Source organism: Thermobia domestica, chromosome 2 (assembly GCF_964235325.1).
Source record: "Thermobia domestica chromosome 2, izTheDome1.hap1.1, whole genome shotgun sequence".
In the NCBI taxonomy this organism is placed as follows: domain Eukaryota; kingdom Metazoa; phylum Arthropoda; class Insecta; order Zygentoma; family Lepismatidae; genus Thermobia; species Thermobia domestica.
Window position 1 is genome coordinate 124,845,417 of NC_137455.1, and position 18,337 is coordinate 124,863,753.

The 18,337-nt window shown below is 35.9% G+C and overlaps 1 long non-coding RNA gene across 1 annotated transcript in view; it reads left to right on the forward strand.

The window, feature by feature from the left end:
- The first annotated feature begins 4,388 nt into the window (after window positions 1-4,388).
- The window catches only part of LOC145679730 (uncharacterized), a 40,624-nt gene continuing 26,675 nt past the window's right edge, over window positions 4,389-18,337 (forward strand). The window contains exon 1 of the long non-coding RNA XR_014130511.1: window positions 4,389-4,491. This is a non-coding gene — a long non-coding RNA (uncharacterized LOC145679730). The remainder of the gene's footprint in view (window positions 4,492-18,337) is intronic.

Genomic DNA, 18,337 nt, shown 5'->3' on the forward strand with positions numbered 1-18,337 from the left:
TGTTGGCAACGTGTTTTTTTTTTTTATTCTACTGAAACAGAATGTTTATTTAGTTATGTGCTGTATATACATAAAATACATTGTTAACTAGAAGATTGTATCTACTTCTATTCGTTTTCTCCTGACGGTGACCCACATACTCTTAAGAGGCCCCATCACGGTGAAATTAAAATATCGCTAATTTTACAGTATTAGACAATATTATGTTACACGAGATACCGTTATCACGACTCACTTATCTGCTTTCGATTTACAACCATTTAGAAAATCGGCATTTATTTTCGCGTTTTTCGCGTTTCTAAATGGCTGCAAACGGAAAGCTATATAATGTAGTCTATGTATTTGAGATAGATGGATAAGTAGACAGATAGATGTAATTCTCTTAGGAAATAAACCATACAAGAATACAAGATAGATACAAGAGTTCTTACCTTTTAGAACGCAAGACCAATTTTAGCACCTTGGTTCGAACTAAGAACTGTTACTATTATATTTTGTAGCGCCACCTTTCAAACAAATTCGTCTTGAAGGAAAGGAAAACATATGACAGAATATATAATATGGCAGTTTGATTAATGAAATTTACTCCCTATTTTCTTGTCCGGTGAGTACTAGGGTCGATATGGGTATGTACAGAACTGATAGGCTCTGTAGGTTATGACAAATACATTGGACTCGAAGTCAGAAAGTGAGGTGTGTTCGAACTGGAGTCAAAAAGCTGATCGACAGTCCTTACAGTGTTGTGGTCACTCACTTCTCGGGTCACGTGCGCCACTGGAGAGGCTTCCGGTGGGACCTTTGGGTTTATACTCATTTCTTGACTCTGCTGTGTAATTCTATACCGCACACTACAATCAAATCACAGAGATCCAGCAGGATTCTCACAAGAAGTGACGAGAACCGGCCCAGAAGCAGGGATTGTTTAGTTGTGGGGTCACGTATCTCCGATGACCGACGGGCTCCTCGGGCAATGTGGGTATGGGGAGTAGACACGCTAGTTTCCAAATATGCATACCCCTATATTATTTTGAATTTGTTCCAGTGCCAGAGCTCAAAATGGTCAGACACTGCTGATCGCTCTCGCCTATTTCGACCCAAGCGTGCACTGTTAAAAATGGTTTCTTATATTCGAGAAAAAAAATCCTCGTATTTGAGAACGTCCGTTTTTTACCTGTGCACCGAGTAATACATTCTTAAAAGTGAGATTTCGATTTTTTCAAATCATTTTGAGAAATAATGACTCAAACGCGAGGAATTATGTCTCATTTCTGAGGGTGCAAGTGCTTTCTCAATTTGAGAAAAAAAAATTATTCTTTCTTAAAATTGAGAAAGGAACATCTGAGCAAATGAGGCATTTAAACCCCAGTTTGAGAAACACATTTCTTAAACAAATTTGAGAATTGTCTTTCTCAAAAGCAAGAAACGGCACAGAAACAGGGTTCTCAAACACGATGAGGAGAAGGGGAAAGGGTATAAACAAACAATAAACGTGCGAAAAAAAATCAAAGAATTAGTACATATAGAATTTATATTAAATAAACATCTACAGTTATATTATTTAAAATATAACATATTTTAACCTTTATTTCAAGAAAATACATTCCTTAATATCGAAATTTTACAACAAACCCAAAAATTAAGCAGATAAATTCTCTAAAAACTGCCAAACAACGAACGTCCACATTTTCACACACCATTATTATCCATCTCTATCACTGTCTCCCTTAGTCTTGGGGCAATGTAACGAGCAAATGACTTGAACAAAAATATATCTTTGTACCGTAAAAGCAATGGTTTTCCATAATCCTTGTTTACAAGTATACCCATCATCGCTGACGAGCCTGCCACCTACAGACGCATCCCCACGCGGCACCATGCTGCGCACATTCCCTGACTTGGTTAGATAGCATTCGTACGTTTCGTGGCCATCTAGCACAGCCTGGTTGGTGTTTTCGAACAAGACCACTTAAAGTGTATCTGCATCTAGAAATGCAAGTGCACACCTGGTAAATGATTGCTGAAAGTACAGCAAGTGAATTTAGAAAGAAGAATATATTTCATGAATTGCCTCCCAGATAGCACGAATACTTTCGGCAAATTTTTGCTTCGGAGCAAACAATCTGAAAGTTTGCGAAGGCAAAATTTCTTAATATTTATTAAAAGCTTTCAATATGATCTGCAAATTTTCGCTGATTTGTAAAAATAAATTCACCACTGCAATTAATTTGCATCTTTTTTGAAAATATAGCGTTGAAAGTTTGCCGTCGCAAACAGTTTGCAACTCTGTAAAAAAACTTGTTTCGGAAAACTTGCTGAAAGCAAATATGTGATGATATTACCGAGTGCGCGCGCATAGTACCCAGAATTCACTGCACTACATCAACTGTAACAAAACAAGCGGGAAGTGAGAATCGAGAAAAACCAATACATCAGAGGACTCCAGAATAAATTCACTGGTCTCTTATCAGATGTTTTTATTGACCCAGGCAGCCTGACGTTACTTTGTGAATGTGTGTGAAAGTAAGTACAGGGATATGATCGTTGAGTAAGTAGATAAATTGCGATATCCTTTGTCTGCGTTTATCGTTCGTAAGTTTCTTATCTTTGGCAAGTAGCTAAAGATGTTTAATGCTTGCCACTAAGAAAAAGACGGATCCACATTATAAAAATGTTGATGTTTCATAAAGTTAGGTTTCACTTTATAAATTTGCAGCAAACATTACCTGATACATTTGCAGCAAACATGATCTTGCGATCGTGAAAACACTTTCTGCAATGTTGCTGCAAACCTTTTAATATTTTCACCGAATTCATAAGCTCATTTTCGGAAATTTTGTCAAAGAAAATTTGCACAAAATATTTGCAGCAAAGTCCTGGCAAACTTTCTTGCTGTGCAGTCGCAAACATTTCGTTTGTATTGGCAGATGTTTTCGTTTTCTGAGGCAACTTTGCTGCAAACTCAGCCAGCGTCAACTTCGTTATTTCCATTGAACTTTCGGCAAATTTTCTCATTTGAAAACGCAAGTTTTTTGCAAACTTTTTAGTTTGCCTTTGCAAATTTTTAAACATTTTTAAAATTTTTTCTGTGCTATCTGGGCTTATGGATTCGTATAATCAATCTGAACGGAATATTCAATTCGCACAGTGACTATATGCCACAAATAACCTGCAAACGTATGTCATTAGAAAGATTACCGGTGAGGAAAGAGGGAGATGCGAATGTGCTAGGTTATCGGTACAAGTTACCTTTGCATTACAATTCCATAATAATAAATCACTCTTTTCAACGCTGTTTCTAACTACACAGATGACATATGTGTTCTTTGTTTCCACACATAAGCTATTTTGCCCTTATAACGAATGAGAAAGGGAGTAAAACATTGGCATGCTCTCCATTCTATTTATCACTACATAAGAGAAAGGATATTTACAGTAATCAATCCACTTATTCTTTACCTGTACTCTTACTGTAAGGTTCAATTACTACAATAGTGTTCCACCAATTAACTACATGAACTTACTTACATTACAATAGTAATTTTAATAATCGTACAACACAGGTAATAACTTCCATGAATCTTGTCTAATCAAATCTATATGTTTATTTTCACATGTTGTTTACTACCTCGACTCTCGTAATAATATGGTGTATTCACCTCAGCCGCGTCACCATACTGGGTACTCATATCCATTCGCACCCTACTACAACTGAAATCTTTTATCTCGTTTCCTGTATACTAATTAAGCCCTAGCAATATTACACCCTAGTAAAACGGTAATATTATTTCGGTAAGATTGTTACAGTTATTTTTCAGTCATCTATTATATTACAAATCACGCACTATTTCATTTTCATTTTTAAGCTTTTTATGCTAATTTGTGCCTTTCATATCTATCCTGATTTGTAGAATATGAGAACAGCATATTTTGTTCTGACATCGGAAATATATATAAAAGGCACTGCAAAATTAACAATTGCAGAAGACAAGATGTCACTTCGATTTCAGAAAAATATAAAAGTTTGCTATAATTAGGGTAGTTTCTCTTTGTGTTACTTAAAAATATACGTATTTGATCCTCGGGTGTCATATGGAAGCAACATAGTGGTATGTCACTGTAGGGTAGGGCAATGAAATATGCGTTATTTTGCAAAAACAATGAAGTAGTATCAAACATGGTAGACAATAAGGAGCTTCCTGTAAACCATAGGGGCCATGGTTTGTGACCGCGATGAAAAATGTTCTTGCACTCCAGTTTGAGCTTTATTTTGTTAAAATATGTTAAATAGTTCTGAAGATATAGACCAAAACAGAGAATAATACATAACAATTCGTAACACTTCAATATGTACATAATGGCATATGATATATTGTTAGAAGGTTGCTAACCAACATTTTTACGTGAAATAAGGAAATTATAAAAAAATGAATAACTCAGTGGTAATTGGAATAATTTTTTTACAGGTGTGCGTCATGTGATCTCATTAAAAAGGTAAGGGTTAAAGTCGTTCATATAGAATATATGTTACTAAGTTAATCATTTTAAGCTTTTTATGCTAATTTGGAGCTTTCATATCTATCCTGATGTGTAGAATATGACAACAGCATATTTTGTTCTGACATCGAAAGTATATATACAAGGTGCTGCAAAATTAACCCTTGCAGAAGACAAGATGTTACTTCGATTTCAGAAAAATATAAAAGTTTGCTATAGTTAGGGTAATTTCTCTTTGTGTTACTTGAAAATACACATATTTGATCCTCGGGTGTCTAGAGATGCAAAAAAGCCGGCTTTTTTGAATCGATGGTTTTTTTCACATAAAAAGCTGGCTTTTTTTAAAAAAACGAGAATTTTGGAAATTTTGGCTTTTTTCATTTTCATGATTTTTCTATCTAAATAGCTTTCTTATAGTATATTCTATAGTTAGATAAGAATTCCATGACCTAAATGCCATATTTCGCTGTGAAATTCACCATCAAGATGGATGGAGCACATGTTTTACGAATTAAAGCTAACTTGAAGAATGTAGTATTTGAGGGCAATTTTACAGGCTATTTAACTTTATTTTAACTTTTGAGTTATCGATATTTTTTTTCTCTACATCGTTTTTGTTTGTCATCCGTGTTTCATTTCTAAGAGCTTAGTACTCGAGCTTCTAGTACAAAAGTTAAACTTACGTTTTTCTATATATCCGTCAAAGCGTACGTTTTTCAATATGTCCGTCAAACCGTACTTCCACATTTCTGTTATACTGTAGTAGTGCAATGATTTAGCAATAATTTTCCGGATACAACCTTGAATACCAATTTATACAAATAATCAGTAGCGGATTTAGAAAAATACTTTGGGAGGGTTTTCTCTGATTGTTTCGTTTTCTAAAAAGTCCTAATTTTATTTGGGAGGTGCTTGAAGTTTATGAGTACAGGCGTAACTAATATTTCGTTTCGTTTATATGTTTAGCAATAATCTTCCGGATACAACCTTGAAGATCATTTTATACTGAGAATTAGTGGCGAATTTAGAAAATTATTTTGGGAGGGGTTTTTCTTACTAATGTTTAGTTTTTCTAAACATTCGTAATTTTTATTTGACAGGAGCTTAAAGTTTATGAGTAAAGGCATAACTAATAGATATTTCGTTTGTTTTAGACATTCCGCAACTTTCAGGAACAGGCTCTAGTCCGAAAGACCGACCCCCTAAACCGTCACTGCTGGTAATTAGTAACAATAACGACTTAAAAATAATAAGAAAGGAAATCGGTCAACTCACAGTACACGCACTATTGCTATATTCACAGATGGAATGAAGAAAAGCTTTGTCAGAATGATCGAATGCTGGGTTGAATCCCGGACTTCAGGAGAGAAGCGCAAAAGCTAACCACTCAGTTATGTTTGTTGTGCAGTTGTATTTAGCTTAACTTAAAAATATTCCGTAGTTCTTTTATTTTTTTTTGGGGGGGGGGGGTCCGTAATGATATGTTGAATCACTCTTGTTAAAAATTCTGAAAACTTGAGGATTGGGTAAACCATGATGGTGGTTATAAAAAACTTAACTGTAGAATTTTAAGAATATACATAACTAAAAGTTCAAGATGTGCAGCCTTTAAGTGTATCACATAAATCTAAGTATTTCTCTTATGTTTATTTTAATATTTTGTTTCAAAAAGAGGGTATGGAATATTTTGAAGTAAAAATACTACATACAATTTTGCTAGTTATTTATATTTTTTTAAAGAGAAGTGTTTACTTTTAGGGTTGGCTCGTTTACACAGCTTTTTTTTAATAACTGGTTTAAACCAAAAAATTAAAATGAACGAAAAATACGAATCGTGTGAACTTCATGGTGACGTTTCCACATATCAGACCATCTCCATTAGTTTTATTTCCTTTTCACATTTTAATCAAGGTGTCCCATGTTCAATTCTCGGTCGAACCACAACACTTCTTTGTTGTACCACAACCCTCAGTCGAACTACAACAAAGTAGCGGTTCGGATGTCACTTTAAGCGAAAGTCTTCTCCTTGATAACCTCGGTATTACGTAAGGATGTTAAGCCTAAACATACGAAACGAAACCAAATTATATATTTCTGCATGCCTGAATGCCTGTTGTCTTATAAAGAAGCCAAGGTTGCTTAAATATATTGATACAAATTGGCAAAATTTATCGATTGCCTACGTAGCTTCCAACATCAGCTTGGATTGGACTTTCAATATCTACATACTAAATTTGTAATTTATTACCTCAGTTTTAGCGTACTGATTATGATACGTTGACCTTCAAATTTTATATGCAAAGCAATAACAGGATTTTCCCGTTATTGTTTTACATTTAAAGTAATGACGGGATTTTCCCGATGGCTAGAGCTGGAGTTTCTCAATTTAAGAAATTTACTGACCGGACTTGTTTAAGCTTATGGAACCTCTTCCAGCATAACTCCGTTGTTGCATAATAACACCAAGGCGAAACAAACTTATTTCTGTGAATATGTAATATAAATACATAAAGCAAAATATCTAAGTAAAAAAAAAAAACTGGTTTAAACCCAAAAAACCTGGTTTAAACTCCCCCCCAAAAAAACGGGTTTTAGGCATTTTCAAAAACAACCATGTTTCTTACCAAGTCTGCTTACTTTTGTATATACGAGGTTAAAAATTTTTTATTATATACATTGGTTAATCCTTTGGAATTCATAATGTAAATATGTTGAAATAAAATTGTTTGAAATATCTTTTAGAAATTCATGGTTTATTTTCGAGATTTTATATTATTATCGGCATCAACCACTAATTTTAATGGCTTTTTGTGTTATAGAGAAGCGAAACAAAGTCTGCTTTATCAATTTAAAGTAGAATTTTGAAAAAAAAAAAAAGCCCAAAATTTCCAAAGCAAAAAAGCGAAGCAGAAAAAACCGAGTTTTTTTTCAAAAAAGACGTTTTTTTTTCCGAGCCCTTGCATCTCTACGAGTGTCATATGCAAGCAACATAGAAGTGTGTCAGTGGAGGCGTAGTGCAATGAATTATGCGTTATTTTGCCAAAACAATGAAGCAGTATCAAACATGGTAGACAATAAGGAACTTCGTCTGAACCATAGGGGCATTGGTTTGTGACCGCGATGAAAAAAGTCCTTGCACTCCAGTTTTAGCTTTATTTCGTTAAAATATGTTAAATAGTTCTGAAGATATAGACCAAAACAGAGTATAATACATAACAATTCGTAACAATTCAATATGTACATAATGACACATGATATATTGTTAGAAGGTTGCTAACCAACATTTTTACGTCAAATAAGAAAATTAAAAGAAAAATGAATAACTCAGTGGTAATTGGAGTCAATTTTTGACAGGAGGTGTGCGTCGTGTTAAATCATTAAAAAGGTAAGGCTTAAAGTCGTTCATGTAGAATATATGTTATTAAGTTCATCATTTTAAGATTTTTATGCTAATTTGTGCCTTTCATATCTATCCTGATTTGTAGTATATGAGAACAGCATATTTTGTTCTGACATCGAAAATATATATAAAAGGTGCTGCAAAATTAACAATTGCAGAAGACAAGATGTCACTTCGATTTCAGAAAAATATAAAAGTTTGCTATAATTAGGGTAGTTTCTCTTTGTGTTACTTAAAAATACACATATTTGATCCTCGGGTGTCATATGCAAGCAACATAGTGGTGTGTCACTGTAGGGTAATGCAATGAAATATGCGTTATTTTGCAAAAACAGTGAAGTAGTACCAAACATGGAAGAGAATAAGGAGCTTCCTGTAAACCATAGGGGCCCTGGTTTGTGACCGCGATGAAAGAAGTCCTTGCAGTCCAGTTTGAGCATTATTTCGTTAAAATATGTTAAATAGTTCTGAAGATATAGACCAAAACAGAGTATAATACATAACAATTCGTAACAATTCAATATGTACATAATGGCATATGATATTTGTTAGAAGGTTGCTAACCAACATTTTTACGTGAAATAAGGAAATTATAAGAAAAATGAATAACTCAGTGGTAATTGGAGTCAATTTTTGACAGAAGGTGTGCGTCGTGCAGTGTTGGGTAAGTTACTTGTAAAAATGTAATGCGTTACAAGTTACTTTACTTTCTCTTAAAATGTAACGCGTTACTAACGCGTTACTTGCCTCAGAAAAGTAACTGTTACTTTACTTCGAAAGTAACGCGTTACTTTCAGATCCGAAATTTTGAATATATGAAAAAATCTTATTAATTCATTTTTCCGTACGACTATTACTACCGTTATTATTATTATTATTATTATTATTATTATTATTATTATTATTATTATTATTATTATTATTATTATTATTATTGTAGCAACAGTGTGTATAAAACATGAATGATAGGCGGTTTATATCTAAATACTAAAAAAACTAGTTGATTGCCAAGCTCGGTAGCCGTGAAGTCTAGCAGTCAAGGACATTGTTCACGAGCTTCTGAATTTGGGTTGAGAGTCTAGGTTGAGAATTCGGGTTCGAGCCAAACATTGTTAGGAGTATATAGGGCACTGGCCAAATATCTTCAAAACTGCTCGGCCCGGGTTTAGAATTGTCAAGGACTCGAGCAGCTCGGCTCACAGCTCATTCACTATCGACCCAAACCGAGAAGTGAGCCGAGCCAACAACTCACCCAACCGAGTCGGCTAGAGCCCTTCGCTCAGTTGAGTCGAACCGAGCAGATGACTCATCCCAACCAAGCCAGCTCGAGCCGATGGTTCACCCCAAGCGAGCCGGCTCGAGTCAGCGGCTCAGTTAAGCCGATCCAAGCTAAGCTTGTTTTTAAAAAAATCTCTTGTAGTCTTGCTATCGAGACGAGATGAGATGCGAGCAGTGTCCCCTCTCGTGAGCAATACTAAAAGTATTCCATATCACTGCTTAGCTTACATTTCTCATGGCTTTCGCTTTCTAGTGTAATCAGGCCATGATTTCAAAACGAGTTAAAACGAGCGAGCCATTTATAAAACTCGACTCGACTCGAAACTCAACGCCAAAAACAGTGAATCGGCTCGGAACTCGACTCGAGAATATTACTTTTGACTCGACTCGAAACTCGACTTGGATTCGAGTCGAGTTTTAACTTGACTCGTGCCCGTCCCTATGAAGTAGAAAAAATTGCTTATTATTATTCTGCTAAACTAATTATATAATAATAGCAATGTTGTTATGTAAAATTAAAAATACAGAATATAGAGAAACATTACACTACAACTGACAAAATGAGAACACATGAACTGGGAGTGAATCAAAACTTGCCAATAACTCTAAAATCGATACATGCTTTTTAAAGCTAGTTGTTCCAAACTCTATAATCAACGGGACTTTAGAATACGCAAATTGATCTAAAAGAACTCTAATAATACATACCATCAACATTACATCAATAAAGTAGACCTGCTCATCAGAACACAGTTTATTCATATTAACCCCTTACTGTATGTCGTTAATTATGGTACCCTAGTTGTTGATAAATATTTCCCGCCGGGGCACCACTTTACTTTCAAATTCTGTTCACCATCATCTTCAGCTTTTAAGAAAAAGTATTCTTTCAAATGTTCGAACGATAAAATATTTTCGTTCTCCATCTTTATAAAAACAACGTCAATCAAAGTAAAGAAGACTACCATTGCACTCGTAGTTCACTCACTGAATGTATTGATTTAGAGCTGTCAAAATCTTCCAGGTGCTTGCAATCAGTACATGTGATTTTCCTGAGACTGTCCTCATCTTCAAAAAACAGCAAGTGGCTATATTTTGTTATATAAATAAACAAATCAAATTGTATCTATGAATGTATTTGCAAGCCTACAACATAAAGTTCGTACGGCGAAACGGGAAAATGCACATCGAGATTTCCCGTTCCGTCTTACATTAAGATGAAAAGTGATAACAGGTTTTATATGCAAATTTCATTGCTAGAGGTCATAAGGCGAAACGGGAAAAGGCGAACATTGTTCCATTCTGAGAAATTCACTTCACTGGAAAGAAACATTTGTTTCCGAAAAAATATATATGTATTGTAGTTACTCATCCGAAATGTAACGCTAAAAAAGTAACGCAAACTAGGTACGTTACTTAAAAATTTGTAAAGCGTTACCGTTACAGTTACTTTGGAAAAAGTAACGCGTTATTAGGAAACGTTACTTAAAAAGTAACGCGTTACAAGTAACGCGTTACTTGCGTTACGTTACTTCCCAAGACTGGCGTCGTGTTATCTCATTGAAAAGGTAATGGTTAAAGTCGTTCATGTAGAATATATGTTACTAATTTCATTTTAAGAAATGAGAAAATCTCATAAATGGGAACCTGAAAATTTGCCTTGAGCTCACAAATGAAAGCACGTTTGAAAATAATGAGGTATTTTGTTTCAAAGATGAGCAAAAATTACTTATTTTTTGAACAGTGGCGTATTTAGGGGGGGGCTTCCGGGCTTAAGCCCCCCCGAAATCTTATTTACTATAGTAAAGTATATGAAATATCTTGCAGAATTTTCTCATTTTCAGGCACCCCCCCCTTCCGAAAGAGGGAAAGCCCCTCCCGAAACAAAATTGTAAATACTCCATTGGTTTTGAACATGCATTTTTCTCATTTCTGAGCAAGGGAATTTTTAAGAGTGTGAGCTGAGCTTGGTTTGGTTTCAGTTGGAACCCATTCCTGAGCTTGCTTGAGATATCTATATTAGGAAACAATCGTATTTGCTCGTTTTCCCCATACCTACTACATTGCCCGAGGGATCCGTCAGTTGCCGGACATACGCGTTCACACAAGTAAACAATCCGTGATTCTGAGCCGGTTTTCATTTCTTGTCGGAACTCTGCAGAATTTCTGTGCTTTGATGGGTAGTGTGCGGTATAGAATTACGCAGGAAAGTCAAGAGATGAGTAGAGACCCTAAGATCTCCACCGGAAGCCTCCCAAGTGGTGCATGGTGACCCGAGAAGTGACCACAACACTGTCGGGACCATCGATCGGTTTTCCGACTTCTGTTTGCCACACCTAACTTTGTGACATCAAGACCAACGTATTAGTGACCAACAGAGCCTATCGGTTCTCTACATACCCAAATCGACTCTACTACTCAGCGGTCAAGAAAGTAGGGAGTTGCTGGAGATGCAACAAACGGTTCTGCGAACTCGAAATATTTTAACAACCGGTTCTAGTGAACCGGTGCGAACCGGCTGAATAGCACCACTGTTTCTATCTATTTGAAGATATCACATAATTACTGTAAAATTAACTGTATTTTAATTTCGCAAGATTAGGCCTCTTAACTATGATACTCTCCTACTCCTAACAGTGACGTAATATTCTTAATAATCATAATACTAAATTAACATTAAGGAAATTACCTAGCGGAGATTAAATTTGAAATATATACGGTATTATACAGTACAGATAAGAGATCAGTAGACAGATAGATAGGAAGGTAGATGAACAGATAATATAATTAATTTGTCCATTATTTGTTGTTACGTACAATGCTTAGAGCCGGCTTTACAAGGTGCAGGGCTCAATTGGAAACAATTTTTGGGGACCCATATACATACCACATGCGAATGAGCTAATCAAACAAATGTAACCTGCATTTTAATATAAAACTGCATATATGTAAGCCTAAACTAAAGTACCGGTAATTAAAGTAATTAATACCTCTGAAAAGGTTAAAATGAAATGAAATCTTTGTTTTACTAGGCTAAAGGAGACAGTGATGATAAGAAACAAATGAAATGGTAAAATGAAGAAAGTGGGAGAACCCCGAAGAAACCCACTGAGCCACCGCGGCCCTCTGAAAAGGTAGATATCTAGTTACGTTACAACTTTTTTTTTAGTGACTCAAACCACTTATTGCAAGAAAAAAATACCAAAAAAAATCTTGAGGAAAAATGAAAATTGCATTGTTGGAAATAAATATTTCTTTGAATTTTTAGAAAGTACTAACATTCATAAACTACAAATGTATCATATTATTATTCATTTTTATTAAAATTGTGCTTTTCTTTCTCTGCAAAGTATTTTGGAATTTTGTCTACATTCAAACTCTTGCTAATTTCAGATTTAATGGACAAAATTGTCCTACTTGTCAAAATATGCTTGCTGCGCTGATTATCTCAATGGAAGACTCGCTGTAGAAAACAATGTAAGTGCCAAAAACAATAGTTACTGTAACAGTAGCAACAAAAGAAAATAATATGAATTGTGCCCAAGCGTCACAAAATAGAAAATATTTTTGCTTAGAAATACAAACCTAGCATATAACGAAGTATGAAAATTTAACTAAGGCATAAACGTGTTAAAAATAAAATAAGTGAAACAAATAATTTTAAGGTGACACTTACATAGTTTTCTACAACGAGTCTTCAGTTTAGTCTTGAACAGTTTCAACTTGGAAAACTTCCTTTCTCCAGATGCCACAGTCATTGGTATTGCCAACAAAAAGTATATTATAATGTAATTGTATATTTGACAACCGATTGTAGCCTAACTCTGTAGCGTGGGAACCCCTTTAGGCACACGCCCGATTCCAACCAACTAAATAGTCCAATCAGCTTGAGTCCGGCCCTGATTTAAATGTTGATTAACTTAAAAGAAATAAATCTTATTAAAAATTTGAAAAGTAAAGAAAAAAATCTACAAAACACTATTAAATAAATTAATAGTGTTTCCAGATATTTTGTCCATAAACTATTTAATAACCTTCGTGTCACAAGGATGTATCACTTTTTTAATCCGCTCCTGTCTGGACACTAATTAAGATATCGGGATAATTTTTGGCCAAATATGGTTGGGCTATAGTTTACCACATTAGTTTCTTTTTCTTTTACGTGTCGAATTTCCTTCTCAAATTTCAACCCAAAGTATTAGAGACTTTTCGAATTTTATTTTTACCTTTCTTCCCTACTCTTCGTTGTAGGGAGATCTTAAGACATCAGGTAGATACCTCGGATAGATATCTAATTGTTGACAGCAATTGACCGGCCCGTGCGCAGTGCTGCCAACTAATGAAATTAAAATTTCCCTAAATTTGAGCAAAAATTGGAAATTTTTGTTTGTAAATCCGTACCTATAAGTCCGATCGCAAGTCAACTGAACAAAAGCAGGTAGAGATTGTTACAATGGGGTAATTATGGGGCGCACGAAAAATTCGTATTTAGGTTCTAACACTTGATTTTTCTATTTTTCCCTATTTTTCTGTTTACCGTAATCTATTTTATTTTTTGTAGTTAGAGGTTTTGTTTCTTAAACATCGCCATGATACTTGTAGGGTACATTAGTGGTATATCAATGTTTGTTTTAAGATAGTTTGCGTCTGTCTGGTAGCAGTGTTGCCAGCTACAGAAAAATTTAATCCCCTATTTTAAGGGAAAATTTTGGAAAAATTTCTCTTTTCTCTCTATTTCCCTTATGTTGCCTACATTCGAACAAACGTACCACTGTCTGAAAGTCTCGTCCTTAGCCCACACAATGCACAACACATAAAACGTTTCAGTAGGATAATTAGGGGAAGTACAGTGGATGTTTATAATGAACCATGTTCTCTAAGAGGTAAGAAAATGGTTAATTTCTGAGGTAGAATGAAGTTTTTTTTTTTTTATTTCATGCTTACTTTGTTAGATGGATGATACTTGTAGGACATATTAGGGAGTACCAAGATTTATTTTCAGATAGTTTGCATCTGTCTGGTGGCAGTGTTTCCAAACAAAAATTCCCGATTTTAGGTGAAATTTTCGGAAAATTTCCCATTTGTCTCCCTCTTTCTGGCTACATTGAAACAAACGTACCGCTATCTGACTGTTGGTTACACTTGGTTTCCCAGAGGGGGAGGATCAGAGAAAATTTGTGTGACGGCCACGTATCTATTCAGAACCCCTTTGCTCTTTTGGACATACTTCCTAGACGCAATTAGCCAGCTGATTCCATCCCCGAAAAGAGCTCCTCCGTGGGGAGCGTACACGCCTTTGGCGTGGAAGACCCGGGTTCGATTCCCGGCGGGAGCTCATGTGGTTCGGATTACACGTTAATCAGTAGGTCCACGTCTCATATAGCCTCGATGCTGAAAGGGACGCTAAACTAAAATCAACTCAACTCAACTCCATCCCCGAAAAAATTAAATTGCAGTTGCGTGCCACTTAGAAGTGGATATTTTTCTTCAGCAAATAGTGTCCTAGTCCAGTCCTTCACATCTTAATATATAGACCCTATATATATATATATATATATATATATATATATATATATATATATATATATATATTTGGTCTAGGAATTAATTCGTGCGGTTGGTACGCACACATTGAAGCTGTAGTACAAACACAAAATACATAAATACCTTAAGAAAAATATTGTCCATCGCTAGCCACCACTTTCGCCCATCTGTCAGGCAATGTACAGATTCCGTGGCGAAAGAAGTCCTCATCCTTGGAAACGATCCAGTCAGAGACCCATGTTTCGATATCTTCTGAAGAAGTAAACCGCTGTCCAATCAAATCGTTGTTCATGCAATCGAACAAGTAGTAGTCCGAAGGAGCAACGTCTGGTGAATACGGCGGGTGGGGTAAAACTTCCCATCCGACATTTTCTAAATAGGTTTTGACCGGTTTTGCGACATGTGGGCGAGCGTTATCATGTTGAGCAATAAGTTTATCATGTCTGTTCTCCCATTCTGGTCGTGTTCTGGCCAGAGCTTGCTTCAAACGCATTAATTGTCGTCGATAACGTTCTCCATTCATAGCTTCACCCGGTTGCAGCAGCTCATAGTACACCACACCTTTCATATCCCACCATATGCACAGCATAACCTTTGCACAGTGAATATCTCGTTTTGGTTGTGATGGACCTGGTTCACCTGGTTTCACCCAGGCCTTTTTTCGTTTAGGGTTCTCGTAATGGATCCACTTCTCATCACCCGTAATAATTCGATGCAGAAACCCTTTCTGCTCTGTCGTTGAAGCAGCAATTCGCAAATGGTTTTTCGTCTTTCAACGTCTCTGTCTTTCAATTCATGTGGAACCCAATGTGACATCTTTTGAATCATTCCCATGGCTTTCAAGCGTTTGGAGACTGTTGTTTGATCAACGCCTAATGCTGCTGCAAGTTGTTCCTGCGTTTGACACGAATCCTGCTCGAGCAATGCTGTCAATTCTTCGTCTTGAAATTTTTTTGGCTGTCCAGCTCGCTCTTGGTCTGCCAAGCCGAAATCACCACTTCTAAACCGTGCAAACCACTTCTGACACGTTCGCTCAGCTAGAGCATGGTCACCATACACTTCCACCAAAATACGATGACTTTCAGTCGCACTTTTCTGCATGTTAAAGTAATGCAGCAGGACACCCCGCAAAAACACTTTATCAGGCACAAATTGCGCCATGTTCACTTAACTACAAACTGGTGTTGTTGACGCTTTAATCCACTGCGCTATACTACGAACGATACGCGATGACAGGGGTTTGCAACACATGTGCGGATACACGGAACTGTTGAACGCTCCGTTCGTTGCGCCATCTCTTGTCCACCCGCACGAATTAATTCCTAGACCAAATATATATATATATATATATATATATATATATATATATATATATATATAGTATATCACATAAATAACCCTCACATCTGCAAGAAATTTGAATAGAGAACGCTATATCTTATAGGTTGATAATGGTTAGTCCGAGAAAATATTACTTCAATTATTGTTGGTGATTGAGAGTTAAAATCACTCTTCCAGAATACGTGGGTGCTCATGTTTTGATTCCTCTTCCCATACAAAATTTCTGGAAGACGGATTGCTCACAAATATTGGAGGACACATTATGCAAATTGAATCATTTAGATAGTCCAAAATTAGTTTAAATATTTGAACTGGTAACATACTAACAATTTGTATAGAAATATTTTTTTATTTTAAAGTTTTTACGTCCCACAATTATGACCGATGGGCTAAAGAAGACGATAATGATGAAAAATGAATGAAATGAAGAAAGTGGGAGGAAACGGGAGAACACCGAGAAAACCCACGCACACGGTGTTTGTCCATCACAAAACTCACTAAGCGCGAGTTGGAATCGAACCAAGGACCCCATGCACCAGAGGTGAACGCTTTACTATTGAGCCAAAACGATTCCTTATCTCAAATTGTATAGAAATCTATATAATCCACCCAAGGAAAGTACGCTTGAGTCAAAACTATTAATGTTTCGCTCTTAGAAACATCAGAACTTAAAAGAAGGATCCGTTATTAACCATGGGGGAATGACACAAGGGTCGTCCATAAGGAAAGCAACATCCGAGAATTGTGGAGAGATCCGTGAAAAAAAAATCTAAATTTTCTTTTTGTTATTTTTCAATTTTGAATTTCCATCGAATTGTCTGGGAGTCCAAAACTTTATAGAACATCCAAACTTCACTCCTGCAAAATGGTCTAGCGATACTTGTAAAACTAGATCTGAAACACAATAAATAAAATTCAGTTTTGAAAATTTTCCTTTCGTAATTTCGTGGCAACACTGGTTAAGGACTATGATATGGAGCCATGTGGTTAAGCCTAGTGGCACAGCATAAAAAAAGGGAAGAAAAGAGACCGAGGAAAAGAAAAGATTTTCGTCTGCACAATAAAGACGTAGCTGTAGCTGTCAAGCGTTTTTATGGCCAAAGGGCCTCGAGGGCTTTTTGTACCTCATCTGCGTTGCTCTGCACGATTGCGTCCTCCCCCTTCCAAATCCCCACCCGCTGAATGCGCCGAAACCTGTAATTGTCTGGCAGTGTTGCCAGATAGAAACTCTATCAAAGCACTTCAACAGATTACATTATACAATAATACTTCCAATACGGAAAGAAGGGAAGGTATGAAATTTAGATATATTAAAAAGAATCAGTTTTTTTTATGTACTTACAACAACAAAAGTGAGAGAATGTAAATTATGTGCGAGGTGGGAGCCAGAGTGAAGCGTTGACTCCTCCTATTCGAAGACCATTACGGAGTAAAGAGAGAGAAAGCAAGAGAAAATATTAAGTTCAAAGCATTGACGCGCGGTACGGTGCGGGGGAGAAGGAAGGAGGGCGATGTAAGAAAAGGTGTGACGCTCAACACGAAACGTGAGGAACAAAAAAGAGCAAGTAAGAAAAAAAATCGACAATCTTGTATAGTTTTTTTTAACGAACTGTACTATTATAGTCCCCATCTGAGATTAGAACTGTTGCGTTTTTAGGGGGGAAGACAAAACACGCCCCTCTTGAAACCTTGCGTGTTATCTTATTCGTCATCTAACGTTGCTTTGCAACCTCCAGTCATCCTACTCAACAACAACTATCCCATTTGTAACATTGTTCATCGACACAATTTAAATGCAGTGGCATCTCGCCCGTACCTATATATATATAGTATACATACATATACCCACACTTCTACGCAAGTCGTTATTTGACCAGACCATAAATTTCTCATTATAAGTACTTGAGGTTGTCTTGTAGTACTCTCGCATTCTCTCTCTCTCACACACACATATACCTACATGCTTACAAAGGATGTGGTTAGGTATAGTTTAGTTGTGGGTAACCAAAAGTTTACTTGCATAAAATACTCTTTGTTGTTTTGAACAGACAAGTAGACAAACAGACCACTTGATATAATTGCATTATTTTGCTGTCTCATGGAAAGCAATTCAGTCACGGTTTATTTCTTTTAACGATGTGAATAATGAAAATGTCATTGCTTATCGAAGAAAGAAATAACTCTGTTCTAGGAGAAAGCTATAAAGTTGCCAAATTAGATATATATGCCTTTTTTTTTTTCATTTACATTCTTTACAACTTTAATGATATGAAATAGATG